At 39.5% G+C, this 12039-nt stretch overlaps 1 long non-coding RNA gene across 1 annotated transcript in view; it reads left to right on the forward strand.

Annotated features, from left to right (window-relative positions):
• LOC131445224 (uncharacterized) overlaps positions 1–12039 on the forward strand; it is a 30362-nt gene that overhangs the window by 17366 nt on the left and 957 nt on the right. The window contains exon 3 of the long non-coding RNA XR_009233822.1: positions 11866–11965. This is a non-coding gene — a long non-coding RNA (uncharacterized LOC131445224). The remainder of the gene's footprint in view (positions 1–11865; positions 11966–12039) is intronic.

Raw genomic sequence — 12039 nt, forward strand, 5'->3', positions numbered from 1 at the left:
CTTTTATGTGTCCTTTAGCTAGTCCTCTGTTTGATACAGTCTACATCTCACCTTTAGATGTCACTAATTCTTACCTGTTGGACCTTTTTTACAATAATAATCAGTTGTCTGGCAGCATTTCCAGTCCTTGTTAAATCCCTGCAGTGAAGGATTAACTGAAAGCTCTAATTTCTTCTGTTATCCAGTCAAACCTGCCTGTTTTCATTGGGATAAATTCGTCTTCATTTGTCTCGATACAATCTGAGATACAGAGTGGAACTGGTGGAACTGACTTGCATTGTTCTAATTAGGCCGTGATGGAAGTCATTAATCAAAATAATGATCTGATAATATAACTACACAGATAGCTCATTAAAAAAACATTTACATCAACAAGCGTTATGCACTGAAGGTGTTTGTGCCTGACAACACAAACACCACTTTCAAAGTGTTCATTATTTTGTGTTGAGACAACTGATATCACTTGTAATATATTACTAATCTCTAGATATTATCTAAATAAAATCATGCATATTAATTCTTACTTTTAATATTTTTTTTATCCATGTACTGAGTTGATTTTCTTTGGCATTAATACAAGGGCAGCTGGACTGCAGCCATGTCTCCATGTCCTCGCTCCACCCCGCTGTGAAGTACTCGTCTCATGTCTATTCTTATCATTCTTATCTCTGTCCCGACTGTGCCTCCACGTCTGCTTGATGCTGGGCTTGACCCGCTCCTCCAATGAAGAGAGGTGGTGTGATTCGCATTGGTACAGTCCTAGGACAATGTTTTAATTAAAGGAGCTGCTCCAGAGGAGGGAGGTTCCAGGGGTGAGAGGTTGACCACCGGGTGAGAGACACCTGCCCCCACAGGCACATAGACAGATGGACAACTTTGGGGGGGCCTTTAATGCTAATTAATATGAGGATGAGTGTTTCATCAGTGACCTGAAGTATGGGATGGCCAGTTCTTATATAAAATAAGATGTTTTATTGGTATTGGAGACACATCATGGCAAAACTTCCAATTATTGACAGTATGGAGATACATTTTCAGAATGAAGCATTTCCAGAAGAGAGTCTGTAGCTTTCTGCAAAGGTTATTTAAAATGAAGGACATACTTTTTGTCTGGAACTATGTGCGGGAGTTGATCAATACATATTTAGTATTTTCCGCAGCTGGGTTCTGGTTGTTTTGAAAGTTGCGTCCCGATACAGGGGCTCCTTCTTTCCTTTCAAGGCCGTGTTTGAACAATCATCATTTGAATAATGGTCTTGTGTACTGTGTTTTTGCAGTATGTGAAGCTGTGGCTGTGCAGGCTGTGCAGGTGGGGACTTTTGTAGACCATGAACTCATGATGTCCCCTGCTAAATTGGGACACAGCAATAGTATATGGACACAGATAGAAGCCAATAGCAGAGGAATTAGGTCATTTGTACATGCTTGTATGTAGAATCAATTAATTGTTATGTTCGGTCTTTTCATTGAAATTGCGTTCAGGGAATCTGGTGCGGTTAATCTAACCCTTGCTGTTACAACCAATTACGCAATTTATCTCCAGTTTAAAATTGCTGCCTTGGATCTGTCTAGATTAAGCTTAAGTATCCCTTTATTTCCATCTCAATCAAATACTAATATTGCATTTTTTTTGCAAGTTAAAGGAGAATATTAATCATAATAGTGTGTTTCCTGTTTATGGTGTAAAACATATATGGTGAGATTATCCTTTTGTTAATTCATGAGATCTTCAGATAATAGATGTCCTTTGAGACCAGTGTCCTTGTGCCTACCCTTGTTATTAAGAGAATTCCAGATCATATCAGGGCGGCATGCTTCCTTTGGTGTCCTGCTGGAAACTCTTTTTCAAAACTAGCCACTATCACTATCTCGATCTATCATGTTGCCTTGATATTGCACATATCATACATCATCATATGTGATATTCTGTATTTTCTGCTCTTCTCTGCTTTAATGTTAGAATTTGACATATTCCTCACTGTGTTTTTGTCAGTCAGTCCTACATGAGTCTTTGATAAAACATTAACTTAAAAGTGGCGCTGAAAGATGGAATTACTGATGTTTTTTCTTCAGTGTGATGAATCTTGAACATGATAAACATTTCACTAGTTAATTGTTTAAATTACAAAGAAAATGATTACTGTCCTTTGTCTGATCTGTGATTACATACTTGGTGTTGGAATAACACACTCATTACTGTTGTTTTTTTGTTTTTTCTTAAAAATGGCAATAATTAAACATCTGCCATATTTCAGTCATTTCCACTTGTGGGTAAGAATGGCCCCAAGCAAATGGGAGGCTGTGCCCTATGCATCTCGGGTATGAGATCCTGAATAATCGAGATAATTATCTCCCTCAGCAACAGGGTTTTTTTTTCCCCCCAATAGGAATTAACATAAAATATTGTCAATATTAATGGGAGATCTAATGCAACTCAAATAATCATTGCAGGAGGGGATGAGAGTGGAGAGCTGGAGGAAGGCTTGAACGTTGACCTCATTTAAAGAGAGCAAGGGGCAGAGGTGAAAAGGTGGAGTCATGTCTATTGTCACTAATTCATCTGAAAGCCAGGAAATGCAGGTCAGTAAGTGGGATTACTCATCTGATGAGTAACTAACTGTATTGCAATGTTATCATGTAATTTGTTGTGATCAGATTTGTGTGTTATAAATATATCAATCACTCACACACACACACACACACACACACACACACACAAAGGTCAAACAATTATTCCAACTATAAACCAACATAAATTACAAAGACCAGTTTTATAGAATAATCCATAACAATACCAGTGCTGGGTGTAAATACAGAGGCTGAATGCTGTGATGTGTAGCTGCTGAGATCTGTGGTGGAAATTAACATCTGCTGGTGCCCCCACTGAATAAGTCAGACGTAGGGTCAAACTGTTCTTATTTGCGCTTCCTTTGAGAGAATGCTGCTGAAGTGTGGATGGCAGTCAAACGGCTCAGCAGCATACACTGGATCTCTTTTGGTGGTGTGATATCTACAAAAGAGAAAACGAGGAGGCATGCACAAAACTACATGTGTGTCAAGTAGTGCTGGCCAGGGAAGACGAAAAGAGTTGCCTGTGTGCTTTAGGTATGGTCCTAAACCATCACTTCTGTGTTGTCAGAACAGCCCATAACCTGCGCGCTCTCTCTCGTCTCCTGTGGCTCGCAGCGATATATTCCTGCTCGGCTGTGATGCCTTCACTGATGCTCGTAAAATCCACTCCCTCACTCTTGCTCTCCTCTCACAGCGTGTACACTCTAATATTGGTCGGGACAATCTGGCCTTCTCCAAATGTTGTCCCCACCGTCCATACGCAAGCCTACATCCTTAGTGTCATTTTCTTTCAACGTGCTTTTAACATCAACTGTTGAAAATGTCTAAACCAAAAGATCAAAATAAAAAGCAGCCTTCAGATTAGTGTTTTAACCCAGTCAATCATCGCTGACAGAGTGGATCCTCAGTGAAAGAGAGTTCTCTGTAGCTCCCAGAGGCAGCAGCTCCGGAGTTGCGCGCTTGATATCAGTTCACCCCCTTAATGAAGCTGCTGTAATCGCATTCATACAGGATGGTCGGCTCTCATTAGCCTCTCTGCTTGGAGAAATGCTTTGCAACTCTTTGATGTTGTGAAAGATTCTCACCGCTGTGTTCAGAACAAAGCATGTCTTCCTCTAAGATAAGGGAAGGAAGGTGTTTCCTTCTGTTGCACTGTGGATGTCAGGAATGTTTTTGAGCTGGGAAACCTTTGTTTTGCTTCCAAAGCGAATGAAAGGGAAAATACCCAGACTGTTATTGTAATATGTTCTAGGTCTAGGAAACCTCATTTCAAACGAGCACTTCTGCACTTTGTAGACAAAAAAGGAAATGGTTGAAAGAGAAAGAAAATGTGTTGGCTATCCCGATCCCATGACCTGTACAGCTTGTTTTTCTCCCATTTGCTCAATTTCTGTTGCAAATACAAGGAATGGAATTCTATGTCATGTCCAAAAGCGTAGGTGTGCTAATATACAATGTGCAAATGATTATAATGCCAATGAGCACATGTACAAGGTAATGCAAGAGATCATCTGGAGTATTCTGTCTGCCGTTTAGCATCTGTTGCCTTATTGATAAAGAAAAACAGAGACTTACCATCCAACAAGCTGAAGCCCTGAAATGCAAACCTGAGGGCAATAACCCTGACTCCCTCTGATGATCCAAATCCAAAATAAGCCCTTTTAAGGACCTGCCTGTTAAAACCTTTCCAAGAGCTTGGCCTGGCTCCCTGTGGAGATCTTACTACCCATTTCAAGTCTACCAAGTGGGGGTAAATGGATGGATTGATGAGGAGATGGTTGCTCACACATGGTCCAAAGCACTTCACAAGGCAGTTTTCTGACATTTTTGAGGCATACCTGGCATTTGATAAGGCCCATTCCAAGGTTGTGTTTTAGACAGGATCTTGTTTTATGCACTTTGGCTCTTGCCGTCAAGGCTGCTGCCTGGAGATAACACAGAACTTGTCACAGAGCAATTGCAGAAAGGCTAAAAGATGGGGGAAGGAAATGGGAAAATGATTTTTGAGAAAATACGGGTAAAAGCAAGCAACACCTCTTCTTCTTGACTCATTTGAGGTTCTCTGGGGGGCTTTGGTCACACATGGGAGCATCCTTCATTGGCACTGATTAAACATTTTCTAACCCTCAGCAGAACAGCTACAGGGAACAATAGCAAACATGAAGGCTTCCCTTGAATTGTCTGCTTACCTTAAGGGCACTGTAAGTTTGTCAGCAATGTGCTGTTTACTCGCTGTTTATGGGGGAAAAAAAAACAATTAAAAACAACAAGAAAATTAACAGGTTGCTTTGAAATGTATTATTACATATTAGCATGCAGCTTTCTGCTTTAATAGCAAGCACAAATAAGCTCTCTATTTAAAAAGCTATAAAGTAAAATATCCAAACTATTCTGTTATGGTCCTCCATGTAGGATCAGCATTCAGCATTTTCTTTTTTATTTATATACATAAATGTATGTATCACATAGTTACCAACTTTCTGGAAACTCGTGTATTTCATGTATAAATTGCTGGTAATTTCCTTTTTAAAGACATAAGAAGATAAAAAATACTTGCAATGATTTTGAGTTTGATACAGCTATACCAGTGTTATCTTACTGCATATTCACCAGACCACATGTTATGATGAGGCTCAATTAGGAAGAAATATTTTAGTCAAAGAAGACGAAGCAGGAATGTATACGATACTTAGTGGTTAAAATAAAGCAGATGATGGCGGCAGTGGTGATGGTGGGAGGTATTACAGATGCATTCAAACCAAAACTGCATGAAAGGGACCATTTGACTCGATGATAGTGGTAAACAAAAAAGAAAATGTCATTACCTACATCAGTGGTTTTTACCCTTTGGGAGCATGAGCATCTGAATTCAACGTGCCAAATTTCATTGCGACGTAATGTTGGAGTTTGAAGCTTTTGGTTTGTCGTCTACTGTTATTTGAGTCTTGGCCGATTTATACAATCCGTCAATTTCATCATTTCCATAGACACTGGCCAACATCAATGAAAACTTTTAAATTTCTAAAGGCCAGGTTTAGGAGAATCTGCAAAATTTTTGTATCTGCTTTATATCCACAGGGAACCAGTGTTTTGGTAGCCCTTAAACGCTCTCGGAGTGAATGCATCTCAAAAACATTACCCTTCCATTTTCGTGTATACGACCAGTATGTAACCTGTGTTTACGAAAAAACTACTTGAAGGAAAATGACAAATATTATATGGGGAAAGTTCTGTTTCCGTATGGATAAGGCCCAAATCTCATGACAATTATGAAACTGTTGGAAACTACTACTATCAATAATATAAATTACAAAAAAATATGCAACTCATATATGCATGAGCATAGATATATCTGTACTGCAGATGTCTGTAAGTGTAAATTAGGTGACTGTGTGTTGGAGAGGCTGGCATCCCTTGATCTGATGTAAACCAATGAGTAATGCCTGCTCCTTGCAACAGTAGTCAGGGATCAATGCTTTCTGGGTGGATCAACTGCCATTGAACAGACACACTAGTGCACACATTAGACCGTCATAATTATACCAAGAGAGTTCGACTCTCAGCTGAGGGAAATCAAGGTTTTAATTTAATTAAAGATAAGACTGCACACAAAGCACAAGTGTGTAGGTCTTTAGGTTTTACAAGCTGGTAGCCCAGTCCTGGCAGCTCTCTAGAGGAAAATAAAAGACTGACTGCACTACTGTTAACATGGAAATCTATGGGCTGTGCCGCAGAGTAAAGTTAGTGTCACCGTTTCCCTCCGTTATTGTGTTCAATGGCAAAATAACTGTCTTTAAATGATCAGATGAACACAGTGATTAGGATTTAAAGCTAAACCATTTAATTATTTGTATCCCTTACATGTACTCCATACATCTATCATATCGCTGTGGCAAAGCGGTCTAATTTAAAACGTTTTGCTGTTTCCCTCTTGCACTCAAAACGCGCACACTCTGGAGGCAAAACGTAATATCCTCGTCATTTGGATTAATATCTGGATATTAATACTGGATATTTTTGTATCCTATTTTTTATGCAGATTTGTTGTGTGACTTGTGTGGAGAAAAATGCAGCAACGGTTAGAAGAATGAGATGGTGAGTTGCTGCTATGCTACTTAACCACACCTTTAGATGCAGCATGGAGCGCTGGATTTTACAGCTCTCTGTAGACAAGCACAGGCTATTGACATACTGCATGAGGCACCGCTGAATTCTGATTACAGCCACTTTGTGACACCTGGGGGACCGAGTACAATTTCTTTAAACCCATCATAAATATTCACAGCAACTTCATTGTGCATGCTGAAGTGGTATAAAGACCCACCAGCATCACACTTTTGTGGAATTTATGCTGCAGAACCGACTACATCAACGCCTCATGGACTTATGAGAAAGTCACAGGAACAGTTCGTCTCTGATCTTGGCATCAAACCCTTCCAGTCCAGTGTGCAGTTGTACCATCACACACTCGGCTCTGCCCTCCGCCTGCTGTTGAATTCCCAACACCAGCAGTCGGAAGGCAGAGCCGAGTTTGAGACGTCTGCCTTTTTCCACCATTGTGCCTCCTTCACGGTGCCTCCCCTAGTCTTTTATTGACTATTCCACTAATTGCAGCCTGCATAAACAAAGCGTGGAGGAGACTTGGCAGTGTAAAATGCTCACATAATTAGTTTTGCAGGGGGGAGGACTGTGTCTGTGGACATTGATCTGATGGTTTGCTGTATTGAATGGTTGAGGGAGGAACTCCTGTGACGGTGACAGGTAGCCTGTCCCATGGATCACAGCCTCTTGTCAATACTTCTCCCTCTCTCCAGGGTTCTGCTGTGGACCATTTTGAAGAATGACACCAAGTTCCAATTGATTCAGGGACATACAAGGGAGGCACGTGTTGTAATTTAACATATTATTCCACTGCTTTTCATTGCTTTTTCCATTCTGTTGTCCTTTTCGGCAAATTACATCATGTCTTCATTAGTTAAAGCAGAACAGCTGTTCACCAATGACCAACTGATCCTTATGGGTCGACAAGAGAAATTAAACTTAAGTAGAGTGGAATTTGCACAATTTAATATATATTATACAACATTTCTGCATTAAAATACCTAAAACAACAACAATTTGTAGATTTTGTGTAGTAGTGAACTTATATTCACTCTTAGAAATCCATATTTATATTAAAAGTAATGGGCCGTTTCATTTTGGTCACCTTTTAATGAAATGATTTCCCATGATCCCACATTGCATCATCAAATGAGATCTTGTTATTTTGATTTATTGAGACCTTTAGAGGCAGCAATGACACACTGTGTTTAACTACAGGTGTCCTCTTGTGCAGGTGTGATGTAGTCATCAGTGTTATGTGACACACACCAGCAAACCCCGTTAACATGAGCCGGCAGGAGGCTTTACGCGCTGACTTGTGCGAGCTGCAGCAGGAATTAAGATTATGATGATGTGAGTGTTGGGGTGCAGGTGCACCGTAAGCATGGGAGGTGACCTTGGCCATGGTGTGACCACAGAGAGGAGCCGGACCATCTGTCTTTGGCCATGAGGAGTTGACCCGGCATCATTGTTTAGTCTGAAGGGTAACACTGGGGTCACTGGGAAGGGCGAGACCTCCTGTGTGAGACCAGAATGTGGTATCTGAGGTTTACGATGATAAAGAGAATGAAGATGAAGACCACAATAAATTATGCCCTAATTTTTTTTTTAAATCCTCAAACAAGCTGCTACCTACTCTATTATTTTTGGGAGAATTCAGCATAAAAAATAAAGAACTGCTCCGACTGCCTCCATTTCTCTCGCGTGTTTCTATTCACCGTTTTTGTCTTCTGCCAATGAAATAGCCCGAGCCATAATTATTCTGTCATTTTGATGTGGCACCTCATAACCTTTAACCAATTTGTGAGGCATTTTATTGAAAGCAGTAAGAGAAGTGATTTGAACATAATTTTCTCCCTGACTTGATTCAAAATGGGCTTTTATTCATCTTACAGGAATCTTTTCTATGCATCCACAGGTCTGTTCAAACCTTGAATGCTGGCGGGAAAACATTTGTGCTGCTGCACCTTGAGAGAGAATAGAGCCTCCAAAATGGAAAGCAAAAGAATTTAACATTTTTAGAAACTTATCAAACCGCAGAATTGAAGAGTGAGCTATGCACTTTACTAGAGTAACGATTAATTGCCAACTAACAGAGTTTTATTTTAATGTTCACAATGTCTATGATGAATCGATTATTAATCTATTACTAAATTAATCGACAAGTATTTTGATAATTGATTAATAGGTTTAAAGCTTTTTTCATGATTAAACCAAGATTTCCTATTGTTTAAGCTTCTTAAATTTGAATATTTTCTTTTCTTTGCTCTGGATCACAAAGAAATCATTAAAAGTCAATCATTTTGGTTTGTAGACAAAACAAGACATTTCCAGATTTGACGAACACCGATCAACATTTTTTAAGGTTTTATGATAATTTATGGACCGAACGATTAATTGAGAAATTAATCGTTAGTTGCAGCTCTAATTTGCTCATGTTTAACGTGTTAACTGTCATAGTTTAGTCTATTAGCATTCTCTAACTAGTAGTCGGGTTAGGGATTCTGTAAATGACAGCCTGGATCATCCTGGTTAAAAACTGATTATTTTCAGGGAGAACATTTTCACCTAATGTTTTGGAAAACTGTTGCGATAATACCACAGGTACCAACATGTTGGTAGTTCTGACATCAGTAGAGAAATATAATGATCGCCTGAGTGATCATATTTCAGTCTGTACCAAAGATGCAGTGACAAACTTACACTGCCATCCACAAATCCTGCTAGTGTGGCTAAAATTGATGAAATACGTGGGCTTCAATTATGAAACGCACCGCAGACATGATGTTTTGTCATTTTTACTTGACCTGTTTTTTTGCCCGTGTCCTCTTTAGTCTCTTGGGACGGAACTCGGGCCAAATGGATATATGTACCAGACAAAGATGTTGATGAAGCAGTCAGTCTGACGGGGACATGGCAGACATGCAATCAAAGTGTTAAATGACAGAAGGGCCACGGTGTCTGTCCTCTCAGTTTAATCACAACCTCATAGCTCAAGTTTTTTCCCTGCCATTTCAATCACACTCCCCATTTCCTTTCACACAAGACGTGACCCTCTGAGCTCGCCCCCCTCTCCTGTGTATTCTTCACTCTGACACGTTTCACTTGTCACCTCATGCTCATTAGGCCGTTTCTAAGTAATAACACCGTTGCAGCAGCGTCTTTATACTCAACGGATTATTGACACATTAATGAGTATTTCTTTCTTAATGTTTCAAATGCTTTATTTCAAATATGACAATGGTGCAATTTTGAAAACTTGGGACATTTTAAAGCCTAATTAGGCAAAGGGTATAGACATGTGTCGTGTTAATCTCACACGGTTTTAAAATGGCTGCAGCTTTCAACTCTCTGGACTTCCTGCTGGGTTTAGAATTCAAAGACACAGTTGCAACTCTGCAATAAAAAGCTAAGAAACGGTGGTGCCTGTAGATGGGGGTTAGGGTATGTGTTTCCAACTTTACCACATGTTCTTATTTTTTTTGCTTGTTCATTTTGATGAATGATCTGTTTATTTTCATGGAATTTGGTCATAAGAAAGGGATGAGGAAAGATTTTGGTCATTAATTAAGATTGTCTACATCATATAAGGCTTCATTTTTTTTAGATAATTGCACTGTTAGTGACTGGTTCCTGTATTTTGCTGCATCTTTTGCACAGTATAGATTTTCCTTTTGCCATGAACCATGTTTACATTGCACTAGAACAGTAGAATTAGTTGCCTTGTAGGTGTGTGGCGCTGCTTTATTCAAGCCCACATGTTTGTGAAATGGTTAATTTCATGGTTGGCACAGTGCACCATCCCCCGCTATATTGAGTGAGGCCTGAGCCTATACAAATGCATAGGTTTCTTAAATGGTGCACACCTGTGACATTCTCCTGACACTCTGAGTCCAGTATGTGTGAAATGATGTGTGGTGAATCCGACTTCTTATTCTTTTAGCATGCCTTGCTCCCCTTTTGATTTCATAGGCTCCATTACTCTTCAATCTGGACCGTGCTTGAAGGCAAAATGTATGTAGGGCTGCCACTATATTAGAGAATAGGATAGTTTGAGTGTTATATTTGAGTACATAGTGCCGTTGGTGGCTTAAACCCAAATGTGTTTATTTCATATAAAACATGTATTCATAATAACAGAAAAAACACCCACATAGCAGTTGTGTGGTCTTGTTGGACAGGTTTATGACTGTATTTTATATATATATATATATCTCAGTACCTGGAAAGTAGTTGTGTGAAAGTTGCACATAGTAAACCACACTGTTGCTATCATATAAAATCTAAAGTGTATCTTCTGTGACCCTTATGGTGAGATCACAGATGGAGATTATTACAAAACACCCCGTGTCCTCTTAGACCCTAAGCTTGACTCTTGACTGGGATCATTGAACTTGACAGGATCCTGACCACATGATGGAAGATGGAACAAGGTTCAAAGTGGCCCTGCCTTTTTAGTAAATTGATGTTGATATGCGCCTCCATCGAACACTGACAAATGAAATGTGAGAAAGACACGCATTAATTAGAGTATTCAGATACATATCATTTAAATTGGCAAATACGACCAAGCAAAGCTTGTATTCACTAATGGATTACCTCCCTTATTTACATTGTGTGTTTGGATAAAAACATTTAAACTACTGATGCCAAACACTAGCTAGCACAATATGAAACAGATGTCACCACAGATGGAGGATAAACGGCTGCATACATTTCTGTTGCAAGGCAGAACTGTCATTTGTAGCAGTAAGGGATTATTACAGTTGTGTTGAGCACACGCTCCTGTGTGTTTTGTGGCCCTTTTTTTTTTTATTATATCTGTGTTAGCAGACAGTATATGTACTAGCACCAGGAATAATCAGTTAGGGTCCCAGGAGTAATCAGTGTACAGTATGTAAGGGTACCTTTGTGAATCATTCAGCTAAATTGCATGATTTTATTACAAACCTGGAGTTAATAATATCCTCGTTTTCTCAACAATTTTTCTTTTGAGAGTTCATGAGAGTTAATGAGTTACATTTTTTTTACCTTTTTTGAATGATGTCTTACAACTGAAGAGTTCCCCTTTAACACTCTCTTCTCTGGCATACTGTAATGCTGGAAGTTTTGATTAAATGTCAGCACAGGTACATTTCAATACTGTCATTCCACCTCTGTATGTTTTATGCAGTGTTTGTGTTTTGTGTGCAGGCGGTGTGTGGAGTAGGCGAGACAGTGTCTGGACCTGACACCTACTGGGAGATCAGACAGTGATTTACACTCTGCCAGGACACCTTCAGTCTTCATTATGGTGTGTTATGACATGTAATTGCTCTGTTTCTTTGTGTCTCAGCATTTTTCTTTTTGCACTGCACCTCCTCCCTG

Source organism: Solea solea, chromosome 18, assembly GCF_958295425.1.
Source record: "Solea solea chromosome 18, fSolSol10.1, whole genome shotgun sequence".
NCBI lineage: Eukaryota > Metazoa > Chordata > Actinopteri > Pleuronectiformes > Soleidae > Solea > Solea solea.